Source organism: Herpailurus yagouaroundi, unplaced genomic scaffold (assembly GCF_014898765.1).
Source record: "Herpailurus yagouaroundi ecotype Mexico unplaced genomic scaffold, PumYag 182, whole genome shotgun sequence".
In the NCBI taxonomy this organism is placed as follows: Eukaryota; Metazoa; Chordata; class Mammalia; order Carnivora; family Felidae; genus Herpailurus; species Herpailurus yagouaroundi.
This window is the reverse complement of record NW_024412413.1, coordinates 7706025-7722932: the sequence shown is the minus strand read 5'-3', so window position 1 is coordinate 7722932 and position 16908 is coordinate 7706025. Positions and strand designations below refer to the sequence as shown.

The window sequence follows — 16908 nt, the reverse complement described above, 5'->3', positions numbered from 1 at the left end:
CGTCAGACAGGTAATGTGCCAGTGCCATAATAAGGTTTGAGGGAAGCACATCTCACACAATAACAGCATGAACTCTCAATCATCACATCTATGACCCACAAAAGGTTCTACAAAAATTTATTAGACTTCTAATTTTTAGAGTTTTAGGTTCAAAGCTAAACTGAGTGGAAAGAGGGGCGCCTGGGTGGTTCAGTCAGTTAAGAATCCGACTTCGGCTCAGATCATGATCTCATGGTCCGTGAGTTCGAGCCCCATGTCAGGCTCTGTATTGACAGCTCAGAGCCTGGAGCCTGCTTCAGACTCTGTGTCCCCCCTCTCTCTCTGCCCCTATCCCGCTCATACTCTATCTCACTCGGTCTCTCAAAAATAAATGTGAAAAAATTTTTAATAAAAAATAAATAAATTGAGTGGAAGGTACAGAGATTTCCTATACGCCCCTGGCCCGCATACATTCATGGCCTCCCCCATTGTGAACATGTCCCACCAGAGCAGTACATTTGTTATAACTGATGAACCTACATGGACACATCATTATCATCCTAACTCCACAGTTTACTTAGGGCTTACCCTTGGTGTTGTACATTCTGTGAGTTTAGGCAAACGTATGACATGCATCCACCATTATAGCATCACATGGAATACTTTCACTGCCCTAAAAATCCTCTGTGCCCTTGTCTCTTCATCTCTCCCTCCCCCTAACAACCACTGATCTTTTATTGTCTCCATGGTTTTACCTATTCTAGAATGTCATGTAAGTGGACTCATACAGCACGTAGTCTTTTCAGATTGGCTTCTTTCACTTAGTTATACACATTCAAGGTTCCTCCATTGTCTTTTCATGGCTTGCTAGACCGTTTCTTTTTAGCACTGAATAATATCCCATTGTCCGGATGGACCACAGTTTATCTCTCCATTTGCCTTTTGGCAACTACGAAGAAAGACACTTATGAACGTCCATATGCAAGTTTTTGTGTGGCCACAAGCTTTCAACTCCTTTGACTGGACACCAAGAAGTACAATTGCCGGACGGTAGGGTTAGGTTATGCTTAGTTTTGTTAGAAACCATCCAACTGTCTTCCAAATTGAATGTACCATTTTGCATTCCCACTACCAGTGAATGAAAGTTCCTGCTGTTCCGTATCCCTGCCAGCATTTGTGGTCAGTATTCTACATTTTGGCGATTCCAATGGGTGTATACTGGCACCTCGTTTTTTTGCAGTTCATTGCTGTTACATGATGTAGGGCATCTTTTCATATGCTTACTTGCCATCTGTTGTGTCTATTAAGATCTCTGGCCCATTTTAAAAATCAGGTTAGTTTCTTATCATTGCATTTTAAGAGTTCTTTTTGTATTGTGGATCTTGGTCCTTTATCAGAGATGTCCTTTGTAAATATTTTCTCCCAGTCTGGCTCTTCATTCTCTTGACAATGTCCTTTGTAGAGCAAAAATTCTTAATTTTAATGAAGTCCAGTTTCTCAATTCTTTCTTTCATGGATCACTCCTTTGTTGTATCTAGAAAGTCATCACCATGGGGCGCCTGCCTGGCTCAGTGGGTAGAGCGTGGGACTCGATCTCAGGGTTGTAAGTTCAAGCCCCACAATGGGTGGAGATTACTTTTAATAAATAAATAAAAATCTTGGGGCGCCTAGGTGGCTTAGTTGGTTAAGTGCCTGACTCTTGATTTTGGCTCAAGTGAACATGTCACAGTTGCGAGACTGATCCCCTCTGCTATCAGTGCAGAGCCTGCTTAGGATTCTCTCTTCTTCTCTTTCTGCCCCTCCCCTGCTCATGTGCTCTTACCTTCTCTCTCAAGAAGAAAAAAGTTAAAAAAGTCATCACCATCTCCACGATCATCCATATTTTTACCCTATGCTATCTCCTAGGGGTTTTATAGCTTTGCATTTTACATTTAAGTCTACGATTCATTTCAAGTTAAATTTTGTCAAGGATTGAGGTGCCTGGGTGGCTCAGACAGTTAAGCATCCAACTCTTGATCTCAGCTCAGGTCATGATCTCAAGGTTCATGGGTTCGAGCCCCCCATAGGGCTCTGGGCTAATGGTCCAGAGCCTGCTTAGGATTCCGTCTCTCCTTCTCTCTGCCCCTCCCCTGCTTGTGCTCTCGCTCTCTCACAAAATAAATAAATAAATAAACTCAAGAAAAATTAAAAAAAAAAATAAGTTGTCAAGGATGTATGGTCTATGTCTGGATTCTTTTTTTTTTTTTTTTTTTTTTTTTGCATATGGATGCCCAATTGTTCTACACCATTTGTTGAAAAGGCTACCTTTGCTCTATTGCATTGCCTTTCTCCTTGGTCAAGGAGTCAACTGTTTTTATGTGGGTCTATTTCTGGGCTTTCCATTCTGTTCCATTGACCTATTTGTCTATTCCTCACCAATACCACATTGGCTTGATTACTGTAGCTTTCTAGGAAGTCTTGAAGTTGGGTGGTATCAGTCCTCTGGAGATGGAGAAACCAAAAGACTCCATAAAACTCTGCTCTTTGCCAGGTGCCTGGGTGGCTCAGTCAGTTAAGCATCTCACCTCGGCTCAGGTCATGATCTCGTGGTTTGTGGGTTTGAGCCCCGTGTCGGGCTCTGTGCTGACAGCTCGGAGCCTGGAACCTGCTTCGGATTCTGTGTCTCCCTCTCTCTCTGCCCCTTCCCCACTCATTCTCTCTCAAAAATAAACAAACATTAAAAAAAAATTTTTTTTTAATCTGCTTTTTGCTCCTTTTCCCACTTCCAATCTTGCTAGGACCTGCACACCTCACTTCACACAAGCCTCATAATGCACATAGTGGACATCCTCCTTGTAAGGGACAAGGAGTTGATGACTTCTTTAGAATAGACAACATCTAAAGGAGGACCAGTTGAGAACGACCAACAGAACCATCATATGCGTATTCCAGACCACAGGTGCTAGACATCTCAATGCCAAAACCCTCTGGCGCCAAGGAATAACACTTGAGCCTTTGTCTTTGTTCTAACAGGTTCCTTGATGCCTGAAAGGGCACATACACCAGACTATAAGCCTCAGTCAAAACCCCAGATCCTGAGCAAAGATGAGACCCTCTCCTTTCCTCTCTCAGTCTCCCAGACACTCTGTACCTGCACTCTCTTTGCACCTTCAGTAAACTCTCCTCTCACCTCCTGCTGGCCTGCATTGGATCTCTACCCTGCGTGCAGCTAGGCATCCTCTCGGCTGGTCCTGTAGGAACCCCTTTAGATCCTTGGACCTGGTCTGCCCGCATCGCTCAGACTTTGCTCTTTTTCTTTTTTTTTTTTTCTTTTTCATGTTTATTTATTTTGGGGGGGGAGGTGGGCAGAGAGAGGGAGACACAGAATCGGAAGCTGGCTCCAGGCTCTGAGCTGTCAGCACAGAGCCCGACACAGGGCTCGAACTCATGAACCGCGAGACCACAACCTGAACTGAACTCGGACGCTTAACCAACTGAGCCACCTGGGCGCCCCTGACTTTGTTCTTTCTCAATGCTTATTCTTTTTGCCTCTACATACAAACTTTAGAATCCACAAAAGAACTTGTGGGATCTTGAGATTGAACTGAATCTATAGATCAAGTTGAAAAGAACGGACATCTTGACAATATGGAGTCTTTCCATCCATAAACATGAAATATCTCTCCCTTTACTTAATCTTTAAAATCTTTCATGAGTTTTGCAGTTTTCCTCATACAGATCTTATACGATATAAATTTTTAAAATGCAACTGATGTATTCAATATGGAGTTTGTCCGTGTAATTGCTGTCTTTGAGGTCAGGGCCATGTCTGTTTTGTTTTGTTTTGTTTTTTAAAGTTTATTTATTATTGAGAGAGAGAAAGAGGCAGAGCATGAACAGGGGAGGGGCAGAGAGAGGGGGAGACACAGAATCTGAAGCAGGCTCCAGGCTCCGAGCTGTCAGCACAGAGCCCAAAGCGGGGCTCAAACTCACAAACCACGGGATCACAACCCGAGCGGAAGTTGGACACTGAACCGACTAAGCCACCCAGGCGCCCCTGAGCCATGTCTGTTTTTAAGCAGCAGATGGTCATGACAACATCTGCAGGTGTGGGTATGGGAAATGCTGATGAAGAGGAAGAGAATCTGATGGATTCCTTTAGAATCTGGATTCTAGTCCCAGCTCAGCCACTAACTTGCTGTATGACCTCCAGCAAAAGATTTCCCTTTCTAGGACTTAATGAAAGGGTTAGGCTAGACCAGTGGATCCTGAAACTGACCCAGGGCTCAACTCCCAGATACTTTTTTCAATAGGGTCTCGGGTGGGACATGGGGAAATCTGTAGAATTAAAATCTTCCCCTGGTGTTGCTGACTTGTTTGGAGTAAAGGCTCCCAACTTTTCACAATTCATGGGGCAGCCAGTGTTTCAGTAATTGTTTCATGACTCCCTAGGTCTCCAGAAATACCTAACAGTTCTGTTCATTAAGCAGATAAGCCCAAACAAACTCAGTATTTCTGTCCCAAGAACTGAATGCCTGTTTAGCACCGCACACCTCCTCAAACCTCGGAATCAGAAATCATTTCTGGTTCCACATCACACACAATACTTTTTATCACAACAACATCTAACAAACAGCCTTGCAGACACAGGATGGCACCTAAAGGAATGTAGTGTGAGCTCCTGCTGAAACTACCTCAAGCCGGCAGCTTTGTGCAGCACCGGACAGATGTCACTTGTGTTATGGGCTCAACTGCATCCCAACCTCTTTAAATCTGTGACTGTGACTGTATTTGGAGACAGGGCCAAGATATAATCAAGGTAGGGGCACCTGGGTGACTCAGTTGGTTGAGCATATGATTTTGGCTCAGGTCATGATCTCACAGTTTGTGAGTTCAAGCCCCTTGTCGGACTCTGAGTTGACAACACAGAACCTGCTGAGGATTCTCTCTCTCCCTCTCTCTCTGCCCCTCTCCTGCTCTTTCTCTCTCAAAAAATAATAAACATTAAAAAAAAAGATATAATCAAGGTAAAATGAGGTCATGTAGGTGGGCCCTATGACTGGTATCCTTATAAGAAGAAATTAGGACACAAACACGTGCACACAGATGAATGACCATGGGAGGACACAGCAAGAAGCTGGCATCTGCACGCCCGGGAGAGAAGCCTCCAAGAAAGAAAACCTGCCGACACTTTGATCTTGGACTTCCGGCCTCCAGAAAAAGTAAACTTCTGTTTACGCCACACAGTCTGTGGCACTTTGTTACAGCAAACTAACACGCTAGGGTCAGCCAGGAAATTTCCATTCAACAGAAATACACATTTCTGCCCTTTAGGTCACGATCTCATGGTGTGCAAGATGAAGCCCCACGCTGGGCTCTGCACTGACAACACGGGATCCTGCTTGGGATTCTCTCTCTCCCTCTCTCTCTCTCTGCCCCTCCCCTGCCAGTTCTCTCTCTCTCTCTCTCTCTCTCTCTCTCTCTCTCTCTCTCTCTCTCTCTCTCTCAAAATAAACAAGCTTAAAAAAACATATTTCTGCCCTAATAGTGCACCTGATTCTTTGCTTCAGCAGATACCAATAAGCAGTCAGAAGAGGTGCCTGAGGCCAGTGATTTAGGTAACCACTGGGAGGTAGTAGTGACATCTAGGACAAAGTCAACCAAGAACTGGAGAAGGGTGCTAGCAGTGGGAACGCAGCAAGTGGACATATGGAGATATATATTATAGGTGAGAAGTTCTGCTTCTTTCCAGAATTTGCAGAAGGAATTGTGAGTGGCAGAGAGCAGAATCAAGGCTAATTCCTAACTTTTGGTTAATAATGTAGTTCTATTTCTACTGTGACTACAATCTTTCATTCCACGATTGTAATTAAGAGCCTGCAAAACACCGTGCAATGTCCAAGGTGCTGGGACACAGAGGTGGGAAAGATAAGGTGTCTGCTCTCACTTAATTAAGAGTGTGGGTACAGGTTTCCCCAAAACTAGAACGCATAGTGAAAATTTTGTTTGGAACCACAAAAGATCCTGAATAGCCAAGCAAATCTCGAAAAAGAAGAGCAGGCTGGCACTATCACAATCCCAGATTTCAAGATACACTACAAAGCTGTGGTAATTAAAACAGTACGGTGTGGACGCAAAAAAATGGACACACAAATCAACGGTAAAGAGTTATGAGCACATGGGGCACCTGGATGGCTTGGTAGGTAGAGCGTGCGACTCTTGATCTTGTGGTTGTGAGTCTGAGCTCCACACTGGGTATAGAGATTACTTAAAAATAAAATCTTGGGGGGGGCACCTGGGTGGCTCAGTCAGTTAACCATCCAACTTTGGCTCAGGTCATGACGTCATGGCTCGTGAGTTCAAGCCCTGCATGGGGCTGTCTGCTGTCAGCACAGAGTCCACTTCAGACTCTCTCTGTGCCCCTCTCTCTCTGCCCCTCCCCTGCTCATTCTCTCTCTCTCAAAAATAAACAAACATTTAAAAATAAATTAATTAAAAAAAAAAAAGGAATAGAGAACCTGGAACAAAATCTTACACATATGTTTAATTAATCTACAACAAAAGAGGCAAGGATATTCAATGGGCAAAAGATGATCTCTTCATTAAATGTACTGGGAAAACTGGATATCTACATGCAAAAGAATGAAACTGGACCACTTTCTTACACAATACACAAAAATAAACTCAAAATGAATTAAAGATCCAAATGTGAGACCTGAAACCATAAAACTCTTAGAAGAAAGCAGAAGCAGTTAATTTCTTTGATAATGACACTAGCAACATTTTTCTGGATAAGACTCCTCAGGCAAGGGAAACAAAAGCAAAACTAAACTATTGGGATTACACCAAAATAAAAAGCTATTGTTGCACAGAGAGGGAAACCATCAACAAAAGGAAAAGGCAACCTACTGAATGGGAGAAGATATTTGCAAATGATATATCCCATAAGGGATTAATACCCAAAATATATAAAGAATATAACTCAAAACTAAAACAAAACAAAAATCCCAAAAATCCAATTAAAAATGATCAGGGGAGGGATGCCTGCGTGGATCAGTCCAGCTCTTGGTTTTAACTTGGTTTTAACTCAGGTCATGATCTCAGAGTTCGTGAGTTCAAGCCCCTTATCAGGCACTGAGCTGACAGTGCAAAGCCTGCTTGGGATTTCTCTTTCCTTCTCTCTCTGCCCCTCCCTGGCTTGCTCTCTCCCTCTCTCCCTCTCTCTCTTTCAAACAAACAAACATTTAAAAACTGGGCAGGGGTGCCTGGCTAGCTCCGTTGGTAGAGAATGCTCAACTCTTGACCTTGGGGTTGTGAATTAGAACCCCATGTTGGATTTACAGATTAAGAAAATTAAAATTTAAAAAAATGGGCAGAGGACCGGAATAGACATTTTTCCAAAGAAAACATACAGATGGCCAACAGACAAATGGAAAGATGCTCAATATCACTCATCATAGGGAAATACAAAACAAAACCACAATGAGATATCACCTTACACCTGTCAGAATAGCTAGCATAAAAAAGACAAGAAGGGGCACCTGGGTGGCTCAGTTAGTTAAGCATCCAGCTCTTGATTTTGGCTCAGATCATGATCTCACAGTTTGTGAGATTGAGCCCACATCAGGCTCTGTGCAGATAGCATGGAGCCTGCTGAACAGTCTCTCTCCTTCTCTCTGCCCCTCCCCTGCTCATGTGCATGCACTCTCTCTGCCTCTCTTTCTCAAAATAAATAAATAAACTTTTTTTTTTAAAGACAAAAAATAGGGGCACCTGGGTGGCTCAGTTGGTTAAGCATCTGACTTCAGCTCAGGTCATGCATGATCTCTTGGTTTGCAAGATGGGGCCCTACGTTAGTTGTGCAGAGTCTGCTCGGGATTCTCTCTCTGCCCCTTCCCCACTTGCACTCTCTCAAAATAAATAAATAAACTTTAATATGTATATGTGTGTATATATATATACATATATACATACATATTAAAATAGATATGTATGTATATAAAATACATATGTATATATACATACATACGTATTAAAGCACTTGGAATAGTGACTAACAAGAGTAAGCATTCGATAAGTCTTAGCTATTACAATTCAGGGAAGCAGAAAATAAACACTAAATACCATATTGTGGTAAGTTCAATGAAGAAACTTTGAAGTTTTTTTTTTTAATTTTAATGTTTTTTATTATTTATTTTTGAGAGGGAGAGAGAAAGACAGAGCACGAGTAGGGGAGGCGCAGAGAGAGAGGGAGACACAGAATCCAAAGCAGGTTCCAGGCTCTGAGCTGTCAGCACAGAGCCCCTTGTGGGGCTGGAACCCACAAGCTACGAAATCATGACCTGAGCTGAAGTCGGATGCTTAACCGACTGAGCCACCCAGGCGCCCCAGTACAAACCAGACCCGACCCTGCTTAGCTTCTGAGATCAGACAAGATCGGGCGTGTTCAGGGTGGTGTGACCATAGATTCAATGAAGAAAACTTTAAGAGGTGATACGGTAGAGAGCTTCACAAACTACATTGGGTGCTCAGGAAAGGCCTTTCTGAGGAGACAACATTTGAACTGAAACCTAAATGGCAAGAAGCAGCCAGACATGAGAGTATCTAGGAAAATAACATTCTAGAAAGAAACTACAAGTGCAAATTCCCCAAGGCAAGAACAAGCTTGAAATGTTCCAGCGACAGAAAGAAGGGCAGTAGGGCTGAAATTCAATGAGAAAGGAACAAAATGAAATGGGCTAGGCAGGTAGCTGACAGATCATATAGGCCCCTATAACTCAAGGTAAGGAATCAGATTTTAAGAGTGATGAAGGAACCAGGCACGTGTTTTAAGAAGGAGGAGGGCATAGTTTGATTTATATTTTATTTTTGCAGCTTCTATGCATTTTCATTTTTATTTTTCGTAAGTAATCTCTACGCCCGACGTGGGGCTCAAACTCAGGACCCCAAGGTCAATAGTCTCATGCTCTACCCATTGAGCCAGCCAGGTGCCCCTGATTTATATTTTAAAGAGATCATTCAGGCTGTTAGGGGAAGAATAGGTTTTCAGTTGGCAAGTGAAGACACTGGGAAAATAGGCATCTACTGTAGGACCACAGGCAGGAAATGATGGTGACTCATCCGGGGTAGTAGGGTAAGGAGGTAAGAGGGCAGATTTGGGATGTGTCTGAGATACAAATCAACCAGACTGGTACTTTATATGGCAATTTCCGCTGTACAAAGATCTGGATAGTCTGCCTAATACTAGTCACAGGTATTTATGTTTGCAACATAGATTTAGATTTGCAGCCTTAAGGCTTTAGATTCAGACAGACGTGGATTTGAACTCTGGCTCTATCACTTAGTCACTGTGTGACCTTACACAAGTCACCTGCATAGCCTCCTACCCCGTAAAATGGGGATAATGAGATTTAGCTCAAAGATAATGCACACACAGCCCCCCACACAGGAAGAGCTCAACGGATGAGAGCTGTTAGCATTTTTATCAGTTACTGGACACCTCCACGTTCATTCCAATTAACTAACTGCAATAGTTCTTTTCCTGACCTCCCTGCTTCCAGTTCCACCTGCTCCAATTCATCCTCAACTCTGCCGTAGGACTTCACCTAAAGTATATATCCATCCTGTCACTTCCCTTTCAAACACTGTAGTGGCTCCCACTGCCCACAGATTAAAACTCAAATGTCTTAGAATAACATCCAAGGCCCTTCAGACTCGGAACTGTGCCTCGCCCACCTATTCAGCCCCCTTCCCACAGCCTGGCTTATAGCCATGTCAGAATTTCCACCTGATGTTTTTTTATAAGTAACAGCTAATTGGTCCAAGTGTTGGATCAATGGTTAGTGCCATTAATCACTATGTGTGCATCTATCACAGGAAACCAATGGCATTTTCAGACTTGTCACCAGTGGGAAAAAATGCTCTTGCAACTCAATTTGTCATACAAGTGCCACATTCTGTGCTCTGCACCAACCTTTTGAAGAGGTCAGGACTATATTAAAGGAATTGCTGCTGTTGGTATCCCCACAACACCCATCATATTTAGAAAGGGGGGGCATAACATTCCCGTGGACTTCCACATGCTTATCTCCTGTCCTACATGAGGGAGTGGACTATTTCCTTTGAATGCTTGCTAATAGATTGCAAGCAATCAATAGATTGCTAATAGATTGCTAAGGTGATCGGCTGAAATGAGCAAAAGGCACGACTGCCTGTCATGAGGATTCAATAAAATACTCAAAAGCACCTGGCATAAGTAGATGTTCGTTAAATATTTGTTGTCTCTGAACCCGGATCAACAATGTGAAAAGTGTGGTTTAGTGAAAAGTTGTTCTGGCTCCAAGAAGGCTGGTTTACTTAGCCTTCCTCAGCTTAAGTCTCATTTCTAAAAAAGATAAGAACTCCTCCTGCCTTTTAAGTGTGTTGTGAGGATAAAAGTGGTTACAGGATAAATGAAAACATTTAGCCCAGAAAACACCTGGTACCCATCACAGACATTAGGAAACAGAGTGCCCATCTTCCCTTTAACAGACCCATAGGGACTGAAAAAAATTGCATCTCTCGGGGTGTCTGTCGTGTTTGTGATGACAGACTGCCTGCCACCTGTGTAGACCTCTCCCCATGTATTATGAAATATACTCCTCAAAAATGGGCATTTGATAAGCGTCTACCAATTAACTTTATACATCCTGAAATGGTTATCACATTAACTGCCAGTATTTCCTAAATAAACAGTTTAGGTTCCTTTAACTGATACTTCAAAATCCCTACTTACATTTCTCATGTTCATTCCAAACATTTGCTAGGAGGTGGACCTGTCAATAGGAAGGACAAAATTATTATTATTTATCACCAATGCCCTCAAAATAATTGTTACTTAGAAGACCCAAAACAGTTGGAATATTCAGAATGCAACCAACTCCCCATCTGACTCCCTCTCAGTTGTGACTTTGCCTGAAGGACTCATCGCAGCACAGCCAAGACCCGAAAGAAATATTAAAAATAATAGCTGTGTCGTAGCAGTTTGGGTTGCGTGGGTACAGTTTGTTGACAGTCGGGAAGGGCAAGCAGATTCAGCAAAAGTATTTTAAACTAGCAGATGATGAAGTCCCAGGATGTTCGAGTTCTTGAGTTTTATGCTCATCCAAGGCAGTTATCCTGAAAAACCTTTGACTTATTCAATATAATGCTCTATCACTGCTCCCTGATCTAACAAAACTCTCTAGGACACAATGTCTTCATCTTCCAAGGAGGCTAATAAAAAAGCTTACTAGGGGAGTTAATTGTGAGGCATTACCTACGACAACGTAATTGAAAGTGCTTTTTTATGCGTTGCAAAGCACTACTTACATATTAGTCATTAGTTTTCCTAAGTCCAGCCATTTTTACGGTGGAGGAAAGTGTAGCCTATTAAGAAAAAAAAAAAGATAAAAGTCTTCCCACGGGCGATTAGGGCTGAGCTCGCCCGGTTATTGCCACTCATCAAACCCTTCCAGGTTTTCAAATCCTGTTTCACATACACGTTTTCCTCATCCTGGCGCAGTGCGGGCCAGGAGCCACATGTCCCAGGTTCGTGTCCCAGCTCTGCCTCTTCCACAATTCCAGGACACATGCTTGTATCCCGTGTGCCTCGGCTGCCCCCTCGGGAAGGAAGAGGCGGTGACTGCTCCTGGCCAGCCCGGGGTGCTTAATAATGGCAGTTATCCTCCGTCAGCCCAGTTATCACTCCCTTTCTGTTTCCCCTCCCCCCACCCCCGCACAGTGATTGCAATCAAGGCCGGGACACTGCAAGTCCCAGTCGCTCCAGGCCCGGCGCTGGGCTAATTGCTCTGGCCGGGCGCAGCCCCCCACCTCCGAGTACCTAAGACAAAAGGGGGAGGGGTCTCGCCGCCCCCGCCCCCACGGCGGAACCCGGGGGCGGTGTCCCAGCTCTGCCGGCCCCCAGCTCAGTGGTTCTCCAGGGCCTGGTGGCCCGCTACACCCCCCGGCGCCTCCCACCTACACGGCCGGCACTGACCGCCCCCCCGGCCTGGGCCCCGGTGCCCAGGCGAGCCCGCGCCGCGCTCCTTCGCGCTCCGGCCGGACTCGCTCCCCAAAGGGCTTCAGCCTTCCAGCCCCGGGGAGGGGCCGGCCGCCCGCCGGGGGCGGGGCAGGCGGGGCTGCCGGCGGTTGGCGCTCGGAACCTGCGCGCGCCCCAAGCCACGTGGCCGCGGGCCCCGCCCCCGCCCCGCCTTTCGGGGCTTGGAATTGGCGGGGCCTGGGAGACCACCACCTCACCCCTCCGCTTTTACCTCCACAACGTACCAGTGGAGCGCCAGGGGCTGGAGCTGCCCGTTGTCGTCCCATTTTGCAGAGGAGGCAAACTGAGGCCTGCCCAGAGTCACAGGTGGCCCGGCAGGGTCAAAGCTGTTAGCGCCTAGTGGGCCCGAGGTCACGACCAGAAAGAGTTAGGCTCCTTTCCTTTAGATCACATTGGAATGGAAGGAAGTTCCATGAGGACAGGAACTGTGCCACCCTCCTTGCCCCTTCTCCCAGAGGTCTTGTAAAATAATTGGGGGAAGCCCAGCAGACGTGGGGGATTTGGTATAGAAAAGAGCACCCAACCTGCAAATCAGTGATTCGGGGGAATTAATCGATCCAATTTATGGGTTAGGGTAAAACAGGAGACCAGCTAGGAGGCTCCAGTGGCATCCAGGGGAGGGATGATGGTGGTCTGGATTTAAGCAGTGCCAGTAGGGATAGAAAGAAATGGAAATATTTGAGGCAGGTTTTGGAGAATTAATGGGATTTGTTGATGGATTGAAAGGAGGGACGGATTTGCTGATGGGTTCAAAGTTCTTGAGTGCTTAGTAGAGCTGTGTACTGAGATGGGGAAAACTAGAAGAGAAATAGATATGCAGTAAGGGAATAAAGTGTTCTGTTTTGTGGTTTATGATGCAATTTCCACTTGTCATCTATAAAGATGGGTATAGGAGTCTGGAGCTCAGATGACAAACACATGGGCTGGAGATGTGAATTTGGGGCATATAAATGATATTTAGAGCACTAAAAATAAAAGACGTCACTCATGGTGAGAAGTAAAGAGAAAAATGCAGGCCCAGGCAGGGCCCTGGAGAACGCCAATATTTAGGGTTCGGGTAGAGGAGAAAAGCCCTAGAAAGGAGAGAAGGCTGGCCAGAGAGGCAGGAGGAAGACCAAAGGGGACCCAAGAAAGGACAGCATTTCAGGAAGGATGGAATGATCACTTATGTCAAATGCTGCTGAGGGAAGAAAGGTGTGGCTATACATCAGAGAAGCTGTGTGTGAACTTAACAAAATCATTTTTGGTGGAGTGTGGGGACAGGTGAAGAAGGAGAAGCAGAAGTAGAGGTGGTGTGTGCAGACAAGTCTTCCAAAAGATTGGGGGTGGACTAGCACAATACGAGGGATGGAGAAGGTGGGTTCCAGGGATTTATTTGTACAGTTTGGGTGACACAAGAGCACATTCGTGTTGCTACTGAGAATGATCCAGTAGCAAACAAGAGATCAATGACCCCCAGAGAGAGGAGCAGTGACTCAAAAGGGAGACCCTGAAAAGAGAGGGGTGTAGGAGATCCATGTGTAAAGGCATGATTCAGATTTTTCTTAATGTTTATTGATTTTTTGAGAGCAAGAGAGAAAGAGAGAGACAGAGACAGAGCGTGAACAAGGGAGGGGCAGAGAGAGGGAGACACAGAATCCAAAGCAGGCTCCAGGCTCTGTGCTGTCAGCTCAGAGCCCAACGAGGGGCTCAACCCCACGAACTGTGAGATCATGACCTGGGCTGAAGCTGGACACCTAACCAACTGAGCCACCCAGGCGTCCCCGAAGGCATGATTCAGACCAACCAGAAAGGGTACCTGCCGTACATACAGCGTGAGACCCAGGCCCAGGAGCTCTGTGGCAAAGGAATGGCCACATGTTTCGGTGGCCACTGTTGCTTAGCAACCTGTGTTGAACAAGATGTTTCAACTGAATTCCTAATTAATAGTCATTTCAACTTATGCTAACGGTTCCTGCCACTGGGGTCCCCACTCTGCTTCTTTCCCTTTCTGAAAGTCTGGTACTTTTGTTGAAATGCTCTGAAACTGGAAAGCTCAAACGTCTACTTTCTTGTACTGTTGATACATTACAGAACAGATGGATTTAGGGACTCTCAACTTTATTTATTTATTTATTTATTTTACATTTATTTATTTTTGATAGAGAGAGAGCACAAGTGGGAGAGGGGCGGAGAGAGAAGGAGACACGGAATCAGAAGCAGGCTCCGGGCTCCGAGCTGTCAGCACAGAGCCTGAGGCGGGGCTCGAACTCACAAACCGTGAGATCATGACCTGAGCTGAAGTCTGAGGCTTAACTGACTGAGCCACCCAGGCGCCCCTAGGGACTCTCAATTCTATTTATTTTTTTTTCATTATTTTTTTTTAACGTTTATTCATTTTTGAAAGACAAAGCATGAACGGGGAAGGGGTAGAGAGAGGGAGACACAGAATCTGAAACAGGCTCCAGGCTCTGAGCTGTCAGCACAGAGCCTCACGCGGGGCCTGAACTCACGAACCCTTGAGATCATGGCCTGAGCCGAAGTCGGACGCTCAACCGATTGCGCCACCCAGGCGCCCCGGGACTCTCAATTTTAAATGGAGGATGCCCATGGGGCGCCTGGGTGGCGCAGTCGGTTAAGCGTCCGACTTCAGCCAGGTCACGATCTCGCGGTCCGTGAGTTTGAGCCCCGCGTCAGGCTCTGGGCTGATGGCTCAGAGCCTGGAGCCCGTTTCCGATTCTGTGTCTCCCTCTCTCTCTGCCCCTCCCCCGTTCACGCTCTGTCTCTCTCTGTCCCAAAAATAAATAAATGTTGAAAAAAAAAATTAAAAAAAAAAATAAATGGAGGATGCCCGAGCCTGCAGGTTAAAGATCAGAGACCTCCAATGAACTCCAATTGCCCTCTTGCCCTCTTCCACATAGGCATCTCAGACTAAGCAGAATCCTTAATGCCTGCTATTCATCCACCCAACCTCACTCATTCATCTTCCAATTTTTAACTATTAGAAAACATACTCCCAGCATCTACCCATTTGACATGTCTTCCCAGAGTCCTTCTGGATTCCTCACTCTACCCCCTCCATACAATGAATTACTGCCTCCATCACATTTCTCAAAAAGTCTACTTTTCAGCATGCCTCAGTGGCTCAGTTGGTTCAACTCTTGGTTTTGGCTCAAGTCACGGTCTTGCGGTTTGGGGGTTGGAGCCCTGTGTGAGGCTCTGCCCTGCTGGTGTGGAGCCTGCTTGGGGTTCTCTCTCTCACTCGCTCTCTGCCCCTCCCCCACTTGTGCGCATGTGTGCGCACGCACTCGCATGCACGTTCTCTCTCCCTCTCTCTAAATAAATAAATAAATAAACTTTAAAAAAAAATCTACTTTTCTGCATGCCCTCTGAGTCTGCCCCATTCCAAGTAAACATCATCCTTCATCGGGATCATTACAAAAGCCTTCTAACTGGTTTTCCTGCTGCTTCTCTCAACCCACCTCTAATCCATTCTCCACACTGCAGCCAAAGAGTGGTCTTTCAAGGCAAAACCAAATTGGGGTGCCTGGGTGGTTCAGTCGGTTAAGCATCTGACTCTTGATTTCGGCTCAGGTCATGATCTCATGGTTCTTGGGATGGAGCCCCACATAGGGCTCTGAGCTGGCATCAGGGAGCCTGCTTAGGGTTTGCTCTCTCTTTGCTCTTCCCCCGCCTGAATACATGAGCTCTCTCTCTCTCAAAATGAATTTAAAATTTTTTTTAAAAAGCATAATCACATCAATTCACTCCCTCATTTAAAACCTACAAAGGTTTCCCATTACATTCTCCTGACAACTAGAGCTGTTCACCACCCTCCCTAACTTCTGTGTCTCGGCCTGGAATGCCCTTCCCCTGACAACCTTCTCATCCTAACTGGCTACTTCTCATCCTGAGAGTCATATCCCTTTCTAGGCGCTCCCTTCCCTACTCTACATCACAGCGCCCTGCCAAGTTCCTTCTCAGTGGAACCATATGCTGTTTTCACTGTCTCTCTGCAGGAAGGAGGCAGTGAATTCCATGTGGATGGACAGAGATGTTCACCCATGTTTCCCAGAGTCCAGCACTGCGCCCGGCATGCAGTAGACACTAGATATTTGATGAATAGGATGATTTACTATGAGCAGATTCCCTGCCTGTGAGATTTATGGTTGTACTTTTTTTCCTTTTTTTTTTAAGAAGCTCTATGCCCAACGTGGGGCTTGAACTGATGACTCCAAGATCAAAAGTTGCCTGCTCTACCAACTGAGCCAGGCAGGTGCCCCTATAGTTATACTTTTCCAAAAATTAATAAAAAGATTAAGCAACTCATAAAGGGTATACTTCTTGGCTGTTTTATTCTTCTTGGTGCTGCCATTCTGGTGTCTAACAGGATGATGATAACTATGATTTTCTGTGTCTAGTATGTGACAGGCCCTGCACATTTCTTAGTTCTAATTCTTACAACAACCCAGTGAGGTGACCTATTATTTCCACTGCACAAATTAAAACTTAGACTCTGTTTATCATGCTCAATGTTGGATCTTGTTTATTGCACTTTGAAGTCATAGAAGTCTTCAAGTTGAATGATAGTAACTTTTTTTTTAAATTTTTTTTTTTAACGTTTATTTATTTTTGAGACAGAGAGAGACAGAGCATGAACGGGGGAGGAGCAGAGAGAGAGGGAGACACAGAATCGGAAACAGGCTCCAGGCTCTGAGCTCAGAGCCCAGAGCCTGATGCGGGGCTCGAACTCACGGACCGCGAGATCGTGACCTGGCTGAAGTCGGACGCTTAACCGACAGCCACCCAGGCGCCCCAGTAACTTTTTTTTTTAAAGTTTATTCATTTATTTTGACAGAGAGAGAGAGAGAGAGAGAGAGAGAGAGAGAGAG

At 45.3% G+C, this 16908-nt stretch overlaps 1 non-coding gene across 1 annotated transcript; it reads right to left on the bottom strand.

Moving 5' to 3' along the window:
* Positions 1-107, bottom strand: LOC121041139 (small nucleolar RNA U13). The gene has a single exon (XR_005795585.1). It is a non-coding gene; the product is annotated as a small nucleolar RNA U13 (small nucleolar RNA).
* Between the last annotated feature and the right edge of the window lie 16801 nt (positions 108-16908).